Below are 16,700 nucleotides of genomic sequence, written 5' to 3'. Positions count from 1 at the left end.
CAGTGTCCAAGGCCAGCCACTCCCCCTGGCGGTGGAAGAAAATCCCGGACAGCCCCCAATTGTGAGAAACAAAAGCTCACTCACTTCAATAATTTCAGTCCGAGACCAAAAATTTGAACCAGTAGAGCCGTTTATTTGTACACTTGCAAGTGGGTGCAATGTCTAATGCCAGGTAAGGCAATGACAAATACACACCAAATCCAACAAACTCTCAAAATTTATACAATTTGAATCCCCATATTTTTTTCTTATTTCATTGTTTGCCCCCTCCTCCGCTTACGTCACTCATTTCCTTCAGACTGATCCCACAACTTCTGTTTATCCGGCCTTGTCCGTGACAAATGCCTATCTCTGGCCCCCATAAGGTTGTTTGACGTCATCTCACTGCAGGTCACCGCTAGGCATATCCTTTCTTTATTAGCATTTATTCCTCTCCGGAGTCCACTCTGACCTTTATGACCTCTTTAATTAGGGTTTGTTCCTGTGTCCCCACACAAGTGGGAAAACAGATGTTTATACAGGCCTCTCTTCACAGCATTTTATCTAGTGCCTGTATTTCTACCATTGTTTTGTAATCACGTCTCATGCTGATATATCATTTTTAACGGATTATATATTTCCTCATTCTTGCTAAGTCAGCTCTCGTCCGAAACAATCCCAAACTAATGTGAATTCATTTACTCTGTATCAGAACTTATAATTGCAGAAATAACATTAATTCACCTATATCCCACATTGGGCTATCAATTTTATTTGTTCTTTATTACATTTGCCTTCCTAACCGCCACGTGAACCTGCCTGTTAACCTGAAGAGAATCCTGAACTCGGACTCCCAAGTCCCTTGGTGCTTCAGATTTCCGAAACCTTTCCCCATTTAGGAAACAGTCTCCGCCTCTACTTTTCTAATCCCATTGCATACCCTCCCACACGGTCATCCATCTGCCAACCAAAGTTTAATAGGATCCTGAACTCGGACTCACCCCGAGAGGACCTTGTTTGTGCTTCAGGCCTGGCAGCATCTGTCAACGTTTCGAGTCCGGGGCAGCCGTCCTTCGGGGGAGTGGCCTTTGGTCTTGATATGCCGTCGCACAATTTCTTGTTCACTCCCACCTCTCTGTCTGTGTGTATTTGTCATTATTATTGAGTTTGGCGAGTCCCGGAGCCGGCCCTGTTGTTTCTCTCTCCTGAAAGGGTTGTCCCTTTAAAGAGTCTTTCCCCTGAAGCAGCTGCTAACGGTCACTTGGGGCACGAGGCGGCCGTTAACCGCCATCTCGCGCGGGGCCTGAAGCTAAAATGGCGCCGGGGCCACGCGGGAAGGAAAAGCGCCGAGGGAGAGCGGACTGTGTCAACATGTCCCGTTCCCGAGGGTCAGGATGGTGGTTATTGGGGGTGGAGGGGGACAGGAGAGATCCCCCCCACCCGGTGAGGTATATTGTACAGACCGCGAGGTCTCTTTCCGTTTCCCTCTCTCTATACATCTATCTCTGTAACTGTTTGACTGTCCATGACTTGCTTTAACTCTCTATGTTGATTAATGTCGATGACTCTGTGATCTTGTGTTTCTCTCTGACTCTCTATCACTGTTTCTTTATAACGTTCTGTCCCTCTGTCTCTCTCTTTCCAGTCCCAGCACCATGGCTGGGACTGGAAAGTGTCTCTTGATCAACAAGTGACCAGTAAATTCATCGACCTCACGGTGCCAGGTAATCCATTCTTCATCCATGATCTGTGCTCATTCTTCACTGGGGTTCTACTGAAGACTTGACATGAACACTCTTTAAAACAAAATTGCCTCAGGCACTCCGTCTCGCAGCATCTGTGGGGAGAGGGAGAGAGACAGACAGACAGAGTTAATGTTGCAGGTTATAAACACAAAGGGCTGAAAAAACTCAGCAGGTCTGGCAGCAGCTGTGTGGGGAGAGAGAGAGAGTGTGTGTGTAACATCCTTGCTCAGATAAGGGAGACCTTCACAGTGAGACGATTAAAGTCCAGGAGCAGGGATGACTTGCGACAATTGGACAGGGTGAAGAACTGTGTGTGCAGTTTGGGGTCTCCTTATCTGAGAAAGGACATTGTTCCTATGGAGGGAGTGCAGCAAAGGTTTCCCAGAGTGATTCCTGGGATAGCAGGACTGACTGGTGGAGACAGATTGGATTGGTTAGGACGATATTCACTGGAGTTGAGAAGAATTAAGGTGGAATCTCATAGAAATCTATTAAATTTGAACAAGGACGAGACAGAGTAAACACAGGGAGGGTGTTCCTGGTGACCAGGTGGAGAATCCAGAACCAGGGTGTCATTGTCTAAAGGAGACTTGACAAGACTGAGATGGGGAGAAATGTCTTTACCCAGAGAGTGGGGAGCCTGTGGAATTCTCTGTCACAGAAAGCAGTCAGGGCCAGAACACTGAATATTGTTCAGAAAAGAATTGGATTGAGTTCTTTGGGGCTAAAGGGAGAGTGCGGGGAGGCACAGGATGAAGTTGGGTGATCAGCCATGATCCCATTGAATGGGCGGAGCAGGCTGGAGGGGCCGAATGGCCTCCTCCCAATGGTATTTTCGATGTTTCTCTGTGAATGGCCCAGTTACCACTGACAGATGGATGACACGGAAGCTTTGCCTCAATTATATGTAGGCAGTGAAAATGAGGGACAATAATTTCCAGTGTGGATGCAGAGTGCTCTTTTGAGTTCAGCATCAAATATTCTGGGTTGGATTGGTGGGATGTTGTTAATGAGAGGCTGCACAGCAACAGTGATGTCACTGCGATGGTGAGGGTTTGGTGTGAACTTTACAGACACGAAGGTTATCCTCCAAATGGACGGGTGTTGGCAGGGGGTCAGGGGAACAGGAAACAGACCTTCACTCCATGTGATGTTCAAAAGTGGCTGGATTTTAGTTTTGAGATGGTGAAAACTAAGTACACCAAACTGCTATCTGTTTCGGAGTCATCTATAATCAAAAAACAATAAGCGACACAGTGGCTCAGTGGTTAGCATTGCTGCCTCACCGCACCAGGGTCCCAGAGTCAATTGAGTCACAGAGTCAGAGATGTACAGCATGGAAACAGACCCTTTGGTCCAACCCATCCACGCCGACCAGATATCCCAACCCAATCTATTCCTACGGCGAGCCGATATCCCTCCAAACCCTTCCTATTCATATACCCATTCAATGTTGTTATTGTACCAGCGTCCACCACTTCCTCTGGCAGCTCATTCCGTACACGTACTACCCTCTGTGTGTAAATATTGCCCCTCAGGTCTCTTTTATATCTTTCCCCCTTCACCCTAAACCTATACCCTTTAGTTCTGGACTCCCCGACCCCATGGAAAAGAATTTGTCTATTTATCCTATCCATGCCCCTCATAATTTTGTAAACCTCTATAACCTCTATATGCACCAGGGAAAACAGCTCCAGCCTGTTCAGCCTCTCCTGATTGAACAAATCCTCCAACCCTGGCAACATCCTTGTAAAGCTTTTCTGAACCCTTTCAAATCCTTCTGATAGGAAGGAGACCAGAATTGCATGCAATATTCCAACAGTGACCTAATCAATGTCCTGGACAGCTGCAACATAACCTCCCAACTTCTGTACTCAATACTCTGACCAATAATGGAAAGCATACCAAACGTCGTCTTCACTATCCTGTCTGTCTGCGACTCCACTTTCAAGGAACTATGAACCTGCACTCCAAGGTCTCCTTGCTCAGCAACACTCACTAGGACCTTACCATTGAATGTATAAGTCCTGCTAAGATTTGCTTTCCCAAAATGCAGCACCTCGCATTTATCTGAATTAACCTCCATCTGCCACTTCTCAGCTCATTGTCCCAGCTGGTCAAGATCCTGTTGTAATCTGAGGTAACCTTCTTCGCTGTCCACTACACCTTCAATTTTGGTGTCATCTGCAAACTTACTAACTGGACCTCTTATGCTCGCATCCAAATCATTTATGTAAATGACAAAAAGTAGAGGACCCAGCAACGATCCTTGTGGCACTCCACTGGTCACAGGCCTCCAGTCTGAAAAATAACCCTCCACCACCACTCTCTGTTTTCTATCTTTGAGCCAGTTCTGTATCCAATTGGCTAGTTCTCCCTGTATTCCGTGAGATCTAACCTTGCTAACTAGTCATTTAGGTATGGCATCCACTTCCCACCTTGGCAGAAATGGCCACATCCTGTTTAAAATACAGAGAAATACCCTTTGTCAGGGTCAAGTTTTGGCTTGTTCAAATCATGTGATTTGCCAAGAGAAATTGGTCTGTATAATGACCCCAGATATTTATAGTTCCTCCTGTACACTCTGTCTTTCAGACAAAGTTTGTTATTCTCATCCATTTTTATGGAATCATACATCACAGAAATAGGCCTTTCAGCCCAACTCGCCAATGGCGACTAGTTTTCCCAAATACAACGAGTCCCGTTTGTCTGCATTTGGCGCATATCTCTCTAAACTTTTCTTATCCATGTACCTTTCCAAATGTCTTTGAAATGTTGTAATTGTACCTGCCTCTACCACTTCCTCTGGCAGCTCATTCCATATACACACTGCCCTCTGTGTGATAAGTTTGCCTCTCAGATCCCTTTGAATCTTTCACCTCCCACCTTTAACCTATGCCCACTAGTTTTGGACACGCCTACCTTGGGGAAAAGACCATACGTATTTACCTTTTCTTTGCCCTTCGTGATTTTATAACCTCTATAAGGTCACCCCTCAGCCTCTGACGTTCCAGGGGAGAAGAGCTCCCAACTTATGCAGCTTTTTCTTATAACTCAAACCTTGTAGTTGTGGTCACATCTTTGTAAATCTTTTCTGTACCCATTCAAGCTTAAGAACATCCTTTCGACAGCAAGTTGACCAGAACTGTGCGCAGTATTCTAAAAGTGGCCTCACTATATCCTGTACAATTGAAACATGATGCACCAACTTCTGTCGTCAGTTTTCTGACCACTGAAGGCAAGCATGCCAAAACCCACCTTCACCAGAGTGTCTAGCTGCAATGCACATTCAAGGAACTTTTTGTTTGGAGGTCTTTTTGTTTGGAAACACTGCCCAGACTTGTGCTATTAACAGTACAACTCGTGCCATGGTTTGCCTTACCAAAATGCAACACATCATATTTATCTAAATTAAACTTCTTCTGCCATTCCTTGACCCACTGGCCCAGTTGATCAAACTTCCATTGTACTCTTAGATAACCTTAGATAACAATGCCACCAAATTTGGTCCTGCTCCTATCTGCTACGTTTCTGTGTTGACCTTTTTTCAGGCTGATCAAGTGGAGCAGCAACCACCCTGCATCACATATGCCGCCTTGAGGCACACAGATACAGGAGGGATGAGGGACCAGGTTAAGAGAAAGCGGGAAATGCTTATGCCAGCCATCCATGGACATCGTGAGACAGCACAGAAGGAAGTCTGTGAAGCTTCACAAATCGATCAATAACAATCCTACCTTCCAGCAAATAAGGAAGAGAAGGCAGAGCAATGTCACACTTCTGTGACCAGGCTAGGCTTTGTCTCAATTCACTCAGCAAGATGTCAGTTCCAAAGATGGACTTGTTTTGAGAAACCATCTGAATAATTGTGTCTCTCCCAACCCTCAATGTGTCAGTTTATCCCACTGTAGTACAATCTAACTATTGATGGCAGAGATTTTAAGTTTTATGCTGTTCACTCCTAACTTTAGCAACCATTTGATTTCCTGGCAAATGGGTCCAGGCAGAGGAGCCAATGAATTGAATGTATTAGAACATAGAAGAATACAGCGCAGTACAGGCCCTTTGGCCCTCGATGTTGCGCCGATCCAAGCCCACCTAACCTATACTAACCCACTATCCTCCATATACCTATCCAATGCCCGCTTAAATGCCCATAAAGAGGGAGAGTCCACCACTGCTACTGGCAGGGCATTCCATGAACTTACGACTCGCTGAGTGAAGAACCTACCCCTAACTTCAGTCCTATATCTACCCCCACTTAATTTAAAGCTATGCCCCCTTGTAATACCCGACTCCATACGCGGGAAAAGGTTCACACTGTCAACCCTATCTAACCCCCTAATCATCTTGTACACCTCAATCAAGTCACCCCTAAACCTTCTTTTCTCTAATGAAAACAGCCCCAAGTGTCTCAGTCTTTCCTCATACGATCTTCCTTCCATACCAGGCAACATCCTGGTAAACCTCCTCTGCACCCGTTCCAGTGCCTCCACATCCTTCCTATAGTATGCCGACCAAAACTGCACACCATATTCCAGATGCGGCCGCACCAGAGTCTTATACAACTGCATCATGACCTCAGGACTCCGGAACTCAATTCCTCTACCAATAAAAGCCAGTACGCCATATGCCTTCCTCACCGCACTATTTACCTGGGTGGCAACTTTCCGAGATCTGTGTACATGGACACCAAGATCCCTCTGCTCATCCACACTACCAAGTATCCGACCATTAGCCCAGTACCCCATCTTTTTGTTATTCTTCCCAAAGTGAATCACCTCACACTTAGCTACATTCAATTCCATTTGCCACCTTTCTGCCCAGCTCTGCAGCTTCTCTATATCCTGCTGTAACCTGCCACATCCTTCCTCACTGTCAACAACTCCTCCGACTTTCGTATCATCCGCAAACTTGCTCACCCAACCTTCTAACCCCTCTTCCAGGTCATTTATAAAAATGACAAACAGCAATGGTCCCAAAACAGATCCTTGCGGAACACCGCTAGTGACGGCACTCCATGAAGAAACTTTGCCATCAACTACTACCCTCTGTCTTCTTCCATCCAGCCAATTCCTAATCCAAACCTCCAACTCGCCCTCAATGCCATACTCCGTATTTTCTGTAGTAGCCTACCGTGGGGAACCTTATCAAACGCCTTACTAAAATCCATATATACCACATCTACCGCTTTCCCCTCATCAACCTCCTTCGTCACCTTTTCAAAGAATTCAATAAGGTTTGTGAGGCACGACCTGCCCTTCACAAAACCATGCTGACTATCCTTGATCACATTATTCCTATCCAGATGTTCATAAATCCTATCCCTTACAATTCTCTCTAAGACTTTGCCCACAACAGAAGTGAGACTCACCGGCCTATAGTTACTAGGGTTAACCCTACTCCCCTTTTTGAACAAGGGAACCACATTTGCTATCCTCCAGTCTTCTGGCACTACTCCTGGAGACAAAGAGGACATAAAAATCAAGGCCAATGGCTCTGCAATCTCCTCCCTTGCTTCCCAGAGAATCCTAGGATAAATGCCATCAGGCCCAGGGGACTTATCTATTTTCACCTTTTCCAGGATTTCCAACACCTCTTCTCTACATACCTCAAAGCCATCCATTCTACTTATTTGTGACTCAGTATTCACATCGACGACAATGCCCTGTTCCTGTGTAAATACTGAAGAAAAGTATTCATTCAGTGTCTCCCCAATCTCTTCCGCCTCCACACGCAACTTCCCACTACTATCCTTGACTGGACCTATTCCTACCCTAGTCATTCTTTTATTCCTAACATACCTATAGAAAGCCTTAGGGTTTTCCCTAATCCTACCGACTAAGGACCTTTCATGTCCCCTCCTTGCTGCTCTTAGCTCTCTCTTCAGGTCCTTCCTGGCTACCCTATAACTCTCAATTGCCCCAATTGAACCTTCACGTCTCATCTTGAGATAGGCCGCCCTCTTCCATTTAACAAGGGATTCCAATTCCTTATTAAACCACGGCTCCCTCGCACGACCCTTTCCTCCCTGCCTGACAGGTACATAATTATCAAGGACACTCAATAGTTGCTCCTTGAACAAGCTCCACATATCATTTACACTCTTGCCTTGGAGTCTACTTTTCCAAGCCACACATCCTAAGTCATGCCTCACCGCATCATAATTTCCCTGACCCCAGCTATAACTCTTGCCCTGTAGTACACACTTATCCCTCTCCATCACGAGAGTAAAAATCACCGAATTATGGTCACTATCCCCAAAGTGCTCACCTACCTCTAATTCTAACACCTGGCCTGGTTCGTTACCCAGAACCAAATCCAGTATGGCCTCACCTCTTGTTGGCCTGTCTACATATTGTGTCAGGAAACTCTCCTGCACACATTGAACAAACACTGACCCATCTAACGAACTTGAGCTATAGCTTTCCCAATCAATATCAGGAAAGTTAAAGTCCCCCATAACAACCACCCTATTACTGTCACTCATCTCCTGAATCACCTTCCCTATCCTTTCTTCAATGATTCTAGGACTATTAGGAGGCCTGTAAAAGACTCCTAACAGGGTGACCTCACCTTTCCTATTCCTAACCTCAGCCCAAACTACCTCAGATGGCAAGTCCTCATCCATCGTCCTTTCCACCACTGTAATACTATCTTTGACAAGCAATGCCACACCTCCCCCTCTTTTACCCCCACCTCTGACCCTACTAAAACATTTAAATCCTGGAACCTGCAACAGCCAATCCTGTCCCTGTTCTCGCCATGTCTCCGTAATAGCCACAACATCGAAGTCCCAGGTACCAACCCACGCTGCAAGTTCACCTACCTTATTTCGTATACTTCTTGCATTGAAGTATACACACTTCAAGCCACTTTCCTGTTTACAGGCACCCTCCTTTGAAATTGATGCCATGTTCCTAACCTCCCTACACTCCAGGCCCTGCACCCTGAAGCTACAATCTGGGTTCCCATGCCCCTGCAGAGTTAGTTTAAACCCCCCCCAAGAGCACTAGCAAACCTCCCCCCAATGATACTGGTGCCCCTCAGGTTCAGGTGTAGTCCATCCTGTTTATAGAGGTCCCACCGTCCCCAGAAAGAACCCCAGTTATCCAAAAACCGGAATCCCTCCCTCCTGCACCATCCCTGTAGCCACGCATTTAAGTGTTCTCTTTCCCTATTCCTCGAATCTCTATCACGTGGCACGGGTAACAAACCAGAGACAACAACTCTGTTCGTTCTAACTCTGAGCTTCCAACCTAGCTCCCTGAAAGCCTGTCTAACATCCTCGGCACTCCTCCTACCTATGTCGTTGGTGCCAATATGGACCACGACTTCGGGCTGCTCCCCCTCCCCCTCCAGGACCCGGAAAACATGATCAGAGACATCACGTACCCTTGCACCTGGGAGGCAACACACCAAACGTGAGTCTCTCTCGTTCCCATAAAACCGCCTATCTGTGCCCCGAACTATCGAGTCCCCAATTACTACTGCTCTGCTCTTCTTCACCCTTCCCTTCTGAGTAACGGGGACAGGCTCCGTGCCAGAGACCTGAGCCCCGTTACTTACCCCTGGTAAGTCATCCCCCCCACAAGTATCCAAAACGGTATACTTGTTCTTGAGGGGAACGGCCGCAGGGGGTCCCTGCACTGGCTGCTTCCCCCCAGTCCCCCTCACTGTCACCCATCTATCTGCCATCTTTGGAGTTACTACTTCCCTATAACTCTGATCTATGACCCCGTCTGCCTCCCGACTGATCCGAAGTTCATCCAACTCCAGCTCCAGTTCCCTAACACGGTCTTGGAGGAGCTGGAGGTGGGTGCACTTCCTGCAAGTGTAATTGGCAGGGACGTCGATGGCATCCCTCACCTCATACATGTTGCAGTATTCTCCATCTTTTCTTGAAATTGTGGTGGAAATAACTTGCTTTCCTGCCCTATCTTCATTGCCCTCTAACTTCATCACTGTCAATACACATCCAACTCTCTTTTCATACCTCACATGGAATCTATCACGATCCCAGGCTGTGCAATCCAAAATCCTAACAATTCTGAGTAAAGACATTTCTCCTCAACTCACTCCTTGCTCTCTTGCTGACAATCTTGAAATTGTGACCCCTAGTTACTGAACATGCTAACTAGTGGTAACAAAATATTCTTCTTTCCCCTACCAAAATTCTTCATAATTTTGAACACCTCCATAAGGCTCTTCTCTTAATCTTCTGTGCTCCAAGGAAAAGGAGCCTGATATCACTAATCCTTCCTGCTATGTAAAATTCTTCATTCCTGCTATCATTCTAGTAAATCTTCAGTGAATGCTCTCCAGAGCTTGAAGTTCCTTCCTTAAATAAAGTGCCCATTACTGAACACAGCTGTGATCTGACCAATGATTTGTAGAGATGTAGCATTACTTCCTCAGTTTTATACTCAATGCTTCTATTTATTTATAACCACTAGGATCCTATCAGCCTTCTTCACAATGGTTTCAGCTTGCCTGGCCAACTTCAGAGAACGATACACGTGAACCCCGAGGTCCCTCTGTTCCAGTGCTACCTTCAAAGACGTACCATTGACCCTGCATTGTTGCTGTGTTTCAGTTAGCAAAATGCATTACCTCACATTTCTCTGCATTGGAATTCATCTGCCAGATTTCTGATCATTTGGCCAAATTGTCAATCTCCCTGTGAAGTCACTCAGCATCATCCTCCCAATCATTCATCTCTCTGGGTAGTATCAACTGCAAATTTAGAGATTATATCTTCAACACCAAATCCTAATCATTTATATAATCAATGTAGTTATCAATGTGTACTTGTCAGTTCCTTTTATATGCATATAACTATCAATCTCTACCTGTCCATTTCCCCTATGTGAATGTGTGTTTACCAGTCTGTTCCTTCTGTGAGTTGATCCTGTCAATATTAATCTGTACTTGTCAATTTTTCCTATATCAATATGTGAATGCAGTTACCAATCTATGCTCCTCAATCTCTGCCTTGTCAATATGTGAATTCAAATATAGATTTCTACCTATCAGATCCCCGTTAATGAATGTGAACAGTGCAGTTACTAACATGTACCTGTGAGGTTCTGCTCTGTGAATATGCGTGTCGTTGTCAGTGTACTTGTCAGCTTACGCTGTGTGAAACTGGGAGTGTAGTTATAATTCTGTTCCTGTCAGTTTTAGTTTTGTGAATTAGAGTATAGTTATTAATCTGTCCCTGACAGTTACTGCAATGCGACTGTGTGACTACCCAGTTGTGACTGACTTAAGTTAACAGAAACTGACCGACAGAGAGTGATAGTCGTCCATTTGCATCACATTAACTGTGTCGTCATCTTTTGTTTGTCTGTTTCTGCAACATGAATGAGTGTGTAGTTATCAACCTGTACTTGTCAGTTTCTACTCTTGTGTGTCAAAGTGGAAGCTAGTAATATTCTCTGTGTCTATGTGATACATTCTGTGATAGTTGTTATGAGAGTGCTGAGACTGGGTCTTAATCTTTTCTGCACTTTGTGATTTTCTTTTAGTTGACTGTCAGTCTGTCGGGGTGGATGGGGGAGAGAGGGTGATGGCAGAAGGGAAATTGCTTTGATCTGAGAACCATTTTGAATCATGGTCACACATTTCCTGTTTGGGTAGAGAGTCTGGGATCTGTGGTATCACTGAGACATTTAGTTTTAATTTGTACCCAGACATTGTTGGTGTTTTTTTGTGAAAGAGTTTTATTCTGCATGTCAGTTCATTTCTGCATGGTATTTTTTAGACCATATGCAACATGTCATCTCCTTTCTCACCAAAATCTGAATCACTGATATGGTACATCTCAGAAGCAGATCATTCAGCCTATTGTGCCTGTACTAGGACATTCTCTTATGCATCAGTTCTGCAGTAATTGTTGGGAATGTGAACTTTATCGACTGATTGTCAATATCTATATAGATACTGACAATTTGACATCAGTTCTGCTGTCATCTTTCTTTTAATAACTATAGTGCTAGTTTTGATATTTCCCACAATCTCGATCACAGATCATTTTAAGATCACATTTGTGTTCAGTTCTGGGCGCTCTTTTTAAGGGAGGATTCTCGAGCTCTAGAGAGGGTCATTGGAGATTTACTTGATCTCATTCATTTATGTTCAGTTATGTGTTTGTGTCTGTGTGTAGCATAAACTCTGTAAATAAACTCTTTTGAATGAAGCTTAATTGTATTGCATTTCAGTCTCAGATTATTGTTAGATTGTGTGTGCACTTGCCTGTACATGAGCCTTTATCATGCGCTGCTGGGCACTGTATATCCTCAGTTGTGATAAATGATGTTGAGTCAATTCATATCTGGAAATAATTGAGGTCAAATTTTATTCTTTACCTTTCAGCATCCAGCGGCTGAGTGAGAGTGAGTTTACTCTTGTGCTGCCACTCTGTAACTCAGTTCACGTCTCCTGCAGTGAATGGAAAACAGCCAAAGTTCTTTAATTGTTTGTGCCAGTAGGAATCATGTGCAAGTGAAAAAGTAACACAGTGCAACAGAGAGGATTCCGTGCTGTTCTTCAGAGTCAAGGTCGGAAACATAATAAACCTTTTGTATCTTGTATAGTGTGGAATCTAACGGGCAGTAATGATATTAAAATGTCCGTCTTCAGAATGCCATTAGTTTTTGTTTCAGTGCATATTGATGTACTTTTCTGAACACTGCTGAACTAACAATCAGTGTAAACTGAATTCATTTGCAACTAAGTGAAAAGGTGACAAACAATTCAATTGCATTGGAGCTGACTGACCATAATGTTCCTTGTACAGAAAAGACAATTGATTCATTCACTTCTATTTTCTGATGGAGACAGAACATTACCCTGCTCTGTCGTGTGATGACACACCATTAACAGTAGATTAGATTAGATTAGATTACTTACAGTGTGGAAACAGGCCCTTCGGCCCAACTCTTTGGGTTACTCTATAGTAGGAAGGAGGAAAAGAAAAGGAGTTTTTTTTTGGTATGCAGTGCACAATATGTAAACTGCCAAATTCAATTTATTGAACAATCAACACTGTTCAACTCTGCTTGAAAATAAAATGAGTAGTTCTACAAACCTACTAATTTTTGCCTTTTCTTTTCCCTTTCTCCACTGCTTTGAAGGGTGGTTATTAGATTCCACTGATACATTTTGTAAATTGCAGATAGATGTCATGCTTTTTCTGAGATACGTTCCAGGGAGGGGGAAGAGGAGTGCAGAGCTCTTTGTCGAAAATTGCAACCAATTTTGAAAGAATACATAATTATCTAAAAACAAAAAGTTTCTGCTTGGACTGAACCAGACAAAACAAAGTCTTCTACTGCAATATGAAGAAGTGGAGAATAATGATGTGATAAAGATGGGGATGGCAGCTCCTCTGCTACCATGATACATTTATGCAATTGGATGCTGCATGCTCAGGATGAAAATTGTTAGCTGGTTGTTTCTGATCATGCAGACTCAAAAGTTTTCTAGGGCCTGATTCTGTGCTGTAGGCCTCTCTGACCAGGGATTTGTGGGTAGAAATCATTTTGAATGTAACATTTTGCAATGTCAATAGAACAGTATAGCTGTTAGACATTGTAATGTGTGTCAGGATGGTGGATGTTTTTGAAAGTCATCATAAGTCAGAGAGAGAGACACTGTGTGTTAGGGGTGGGGGCAGAGAGGGGAAACATTTGGTTACGTACTTCTATGTCAGGCTTTGACATAGAATGTGCACTTGGAATTTATATTATTTGATTGCTGTGTCTATATACGTGACAAAAGATTACTTGTCGTTCTCGGTTACTGATAGTTGAAATGTTTCCTTCGAGAACAATTTGTACTTGATCCACTTTACACATGGTTGTTCAAAGTAATTGCGTCAGCTATTTGTTCCCCTTGATTTTAACATTAAAGCTATCGTGAATAAATGCAGACAATATAAACATTAGTGTATTTGTGGGTGATGTATAAGCTTGTCAAAGGATACCCAAGATATAGATCACTTGTAGATATGGGCGCAAAAATGATAGATTGAGTTTAATCCGGCATGGTTTCAGAGGGTGGACTTTGGGAGATCACATGTTAAGGAAAGGTATACAGTAAATGGCTGGACCCTGAACATCATTGACATACAAAAGGATCTTGGGGTTCAAGTCCATTGCTCCCTGAAAGGGGCCATGCAAGTATTCAGGGTGGTATCTGAAAGGCGGCATGTGGCATGCTTGCCTTATTGGTCAGGGAATTGAGTACAAGAGTCAGGATGTCATATTGCAGCTTTATAAGACTTTGGTTAGGTCATGCTTAGTTTTGTGACAGAAGATTAATTCTGTCCTTCTTTGTTACTGATAGCGGAAATGTTTCCTTCAATATCTGTACTCACTATCTACTTATTATGGTTGTTCAAACTAACAGCATCGTCTATTTGTTCACCTCTATTGTAACGTGAAAATTATATTTTCTAAAGTTCAGAACCCACGAGGACAGCCTCAGTCGGGACCTTGGGTTCCTGTCACACTATACACTCTCTCACACACACACACCCGTGCCCACACCCTCTCACAGGCTTATACACCATCACACTCTTACACACAAACACACACATTTGCATATGTACTCACACTCACAACCCACAGAAACCTAAACACATAAATAGAAAGCAGGCCATACCATCAGTGCTTCAGCCGGAGGCTCATTGATGATGTTACCTAGAATGGTAGAAAACGTCTAAAACAAACCTTCCAGTTCAGCAAACAAACCTATATCCAGAAGTCTCTCAAATTGAGATGCATGGTTACGGTTAATGGTTAGAATCTTTTTCGAAGACTTGAAATGTCTAAAACTAAGAGGCATACATATAAGGTGAGAGAGGGAAAGTTCAAAGGAGACCTAAGGTGAAGTTTTTATTTAAAGTAGAGAGTAGTAGGAGTAGAATGCACTGCTAGGGGTGGTAATGGAGGCAGATACGATACAGGTATTGAAGGAACTTTAAAATAAGCAAATTAATATTCAAGAAATAGAGGGATATGGACCAAGGGCAGGCAGAAGGGATTAATTTCATTCGGTGTCATGTTCGCCACAACATCGTGGGCTGAAGGACCCTTTCCTGTGCTGTACCATTCGATGTTCAGATTTAATGCAGTGTATATTTCAGCTGAGAATTCATTCAAGTTGATTGGAAATGGTTGCATGCATTGAGAATATAGATTAAAAAATATAAACTTCTATTTCCTTGGTAGTGGTTAGTTCTTGGTTTGAACATATCTCTCTGGAAATGGAGTTCAATGTGAACCTAACTCAATTCACTCTGATCATGGAAAGGATGTTCTTCACTGTGACAGTGGTAACACACCTGTTGTTTGTTCGAAGCAGCTGGTCACACTTGGCTCTGTACTGAGAGAATATTACATTGTATCGGTCCTTTGAGTACTTGCCTGGAGGAAGATAGAAGAGATACCTCCTGTAAATCAACATCAGTTGTGACTGGCATCAATATAACATTCAGTTAATAATTAGGATTTTTTGTTCAACACCAGCAATTTAAACAGAACCACAGGTCTGATTCCATTCCTGCTCTGATCTGCTCCTTGTCCATTTTTTTTCTTAAAATTCTAACACCAGTTGAGTGAGATTCAGAAACTAAACAATACCCATACAGCTCCATGAATGGGGCCACCTGATATTTTTATTTCAAAAATATACTTTATTCATAAAATATTTTATGATCTGTACAATTGGTCTTGCCATACATACGTAAACATTCAATTTCTTGGCATACAGAGACAAAGTAATCATTCATATATACAGGTCTGTACGATTACTATCTACATATTTAGTTGGGGGTCAGCAGAGCCCCCCTACTGCGTCAGACCCCTGTACTTCGGCAGGCAAAAGTTACACAGTGGTCTTTCCCGACCGCGCCTATTGCAAGTGTCCATGTGGATATGAGAGTTTATACCTGTCAGTTCCGGCTTGGTGAATGTGTGGGTGTAGTTATCAAACTGTAACTTTCAGTATATGGTAAATATATTTACATATTTACACAGCAGAGATGGCAGAGTCTGATTGATAACTAGAGAATCATGACAATAATACAGCATTGAGGCAGCCATTTCTGATTGGTCCCATTGTCCAGCCCCGCCTAACGTTGTTTCAATTCCCAATCAGATATCTGCCTCATTCCCCAATCCGGAGAGGGCACGGGGAGGAAGGCGGAAAGTACCAGCGCCAAATCATCAACCGCTTTTTTACAACTTGAAAAGCCCGCCAATTTCCAAACAAAGTGTGTTTTACACTAAAAAATGAAGGGCAAAAAACTGACTGTTTAAAAAAATAATAATACTCATGTTAATTTACTTTTAGTTTACAAATGTGTACTTCACAGTCTTCCTCTCCCTCATTTGCTCACCTGTATCTGTCCATTTCTGATCTTGGGTGGGTTATTTTTTAAACCTTGAAAAGAGGCTGAAACAAAACGGGCCAAACACTGCCGTCTGCAACCTGTCTTCTCACTTCATATTTAAGTCACACGCCGGCATGCTAATGAAGCAGCACACATTCTTCTGGCTCACTATCGATGGCGAACACCGTTTACGACGACATTTTAAAGTTGTCCTCCCTTATCGGTCTCGAACAGAATCAGCAATGATCGCCACATTTCAGTCCGGCAGCTGTTTTGGTGTTCTCTCGGTTCACTTTGAAAGCCTCTCACCGACAGCAGAAAGTGTATTGCTGTTTACATTCTGAAAAGTCGGATTAAATCTGCGCATTGGCAATGTTGAACCAAAGATGAAAATACATCAGTGGGACTGAAAGCTGTGGGCACTTCCAACGGGGCTTTCAGCAACTTGAACTGTTTATGAAATCACTCTCCCCACCTCGTCAATTTGCAACTCACTTATAAAATCAAATATAGTATGTGACTAAAAATACCTCCTCAAGAATCACATGTAGACCAGAACTAATCAATCTTAAAAA

The 16,700-nt window shown here is 43.4% G+C and overlaps 1 long non-coding RNA gene across 1 annotated transcript; it reads right to left on the bottom strand.

Moving 5' to 3' along the window:
* Positions 1–12,038: 12,038 nt before the first annotated feature.
* On the bottom strand, positions 12,039–15,988 carry LOC148135554 (uncharacterized). The gene is made up of 3 exons (XR_015755029.1): positions 15,682–15,988; positions 15,076–15,157; positions 12,039–12,167 (listed from the first exon to the last, which is right to left on the bottom strand). It is a non-coding gene; the product is annotated as an uncharacterized LOC148135554 (long non-coding RNA).
* Between the last annotated feature and the right edge of the window lie 712 nt (positions 15,989–16,700).

The sequence above is a fragment of the Chiloscyllium plagiosum genome, unplaced genomic scaffold, assembly GCF_037043375.1.
Source record: "Chiloscyllium plagiosum isolate Xiang-an unplaced genomic scaffold, Cpla_swu_hap1 HiC_scaffold_49, whole genome shotgun sequence".
Lineage (NCBI taxonomy): Eukaryota > Metazoa > Chordata > Chondrichthyes > Orectolobiformes > Hemiscylliidae > Chiloscyllium > Chiloscyllium plagiosum.
The sequence above is the reverse complement of the archived record's forward strand: the minus strand, read 5'-3'. Positions and strand labels throughout refer to the sequence as shown.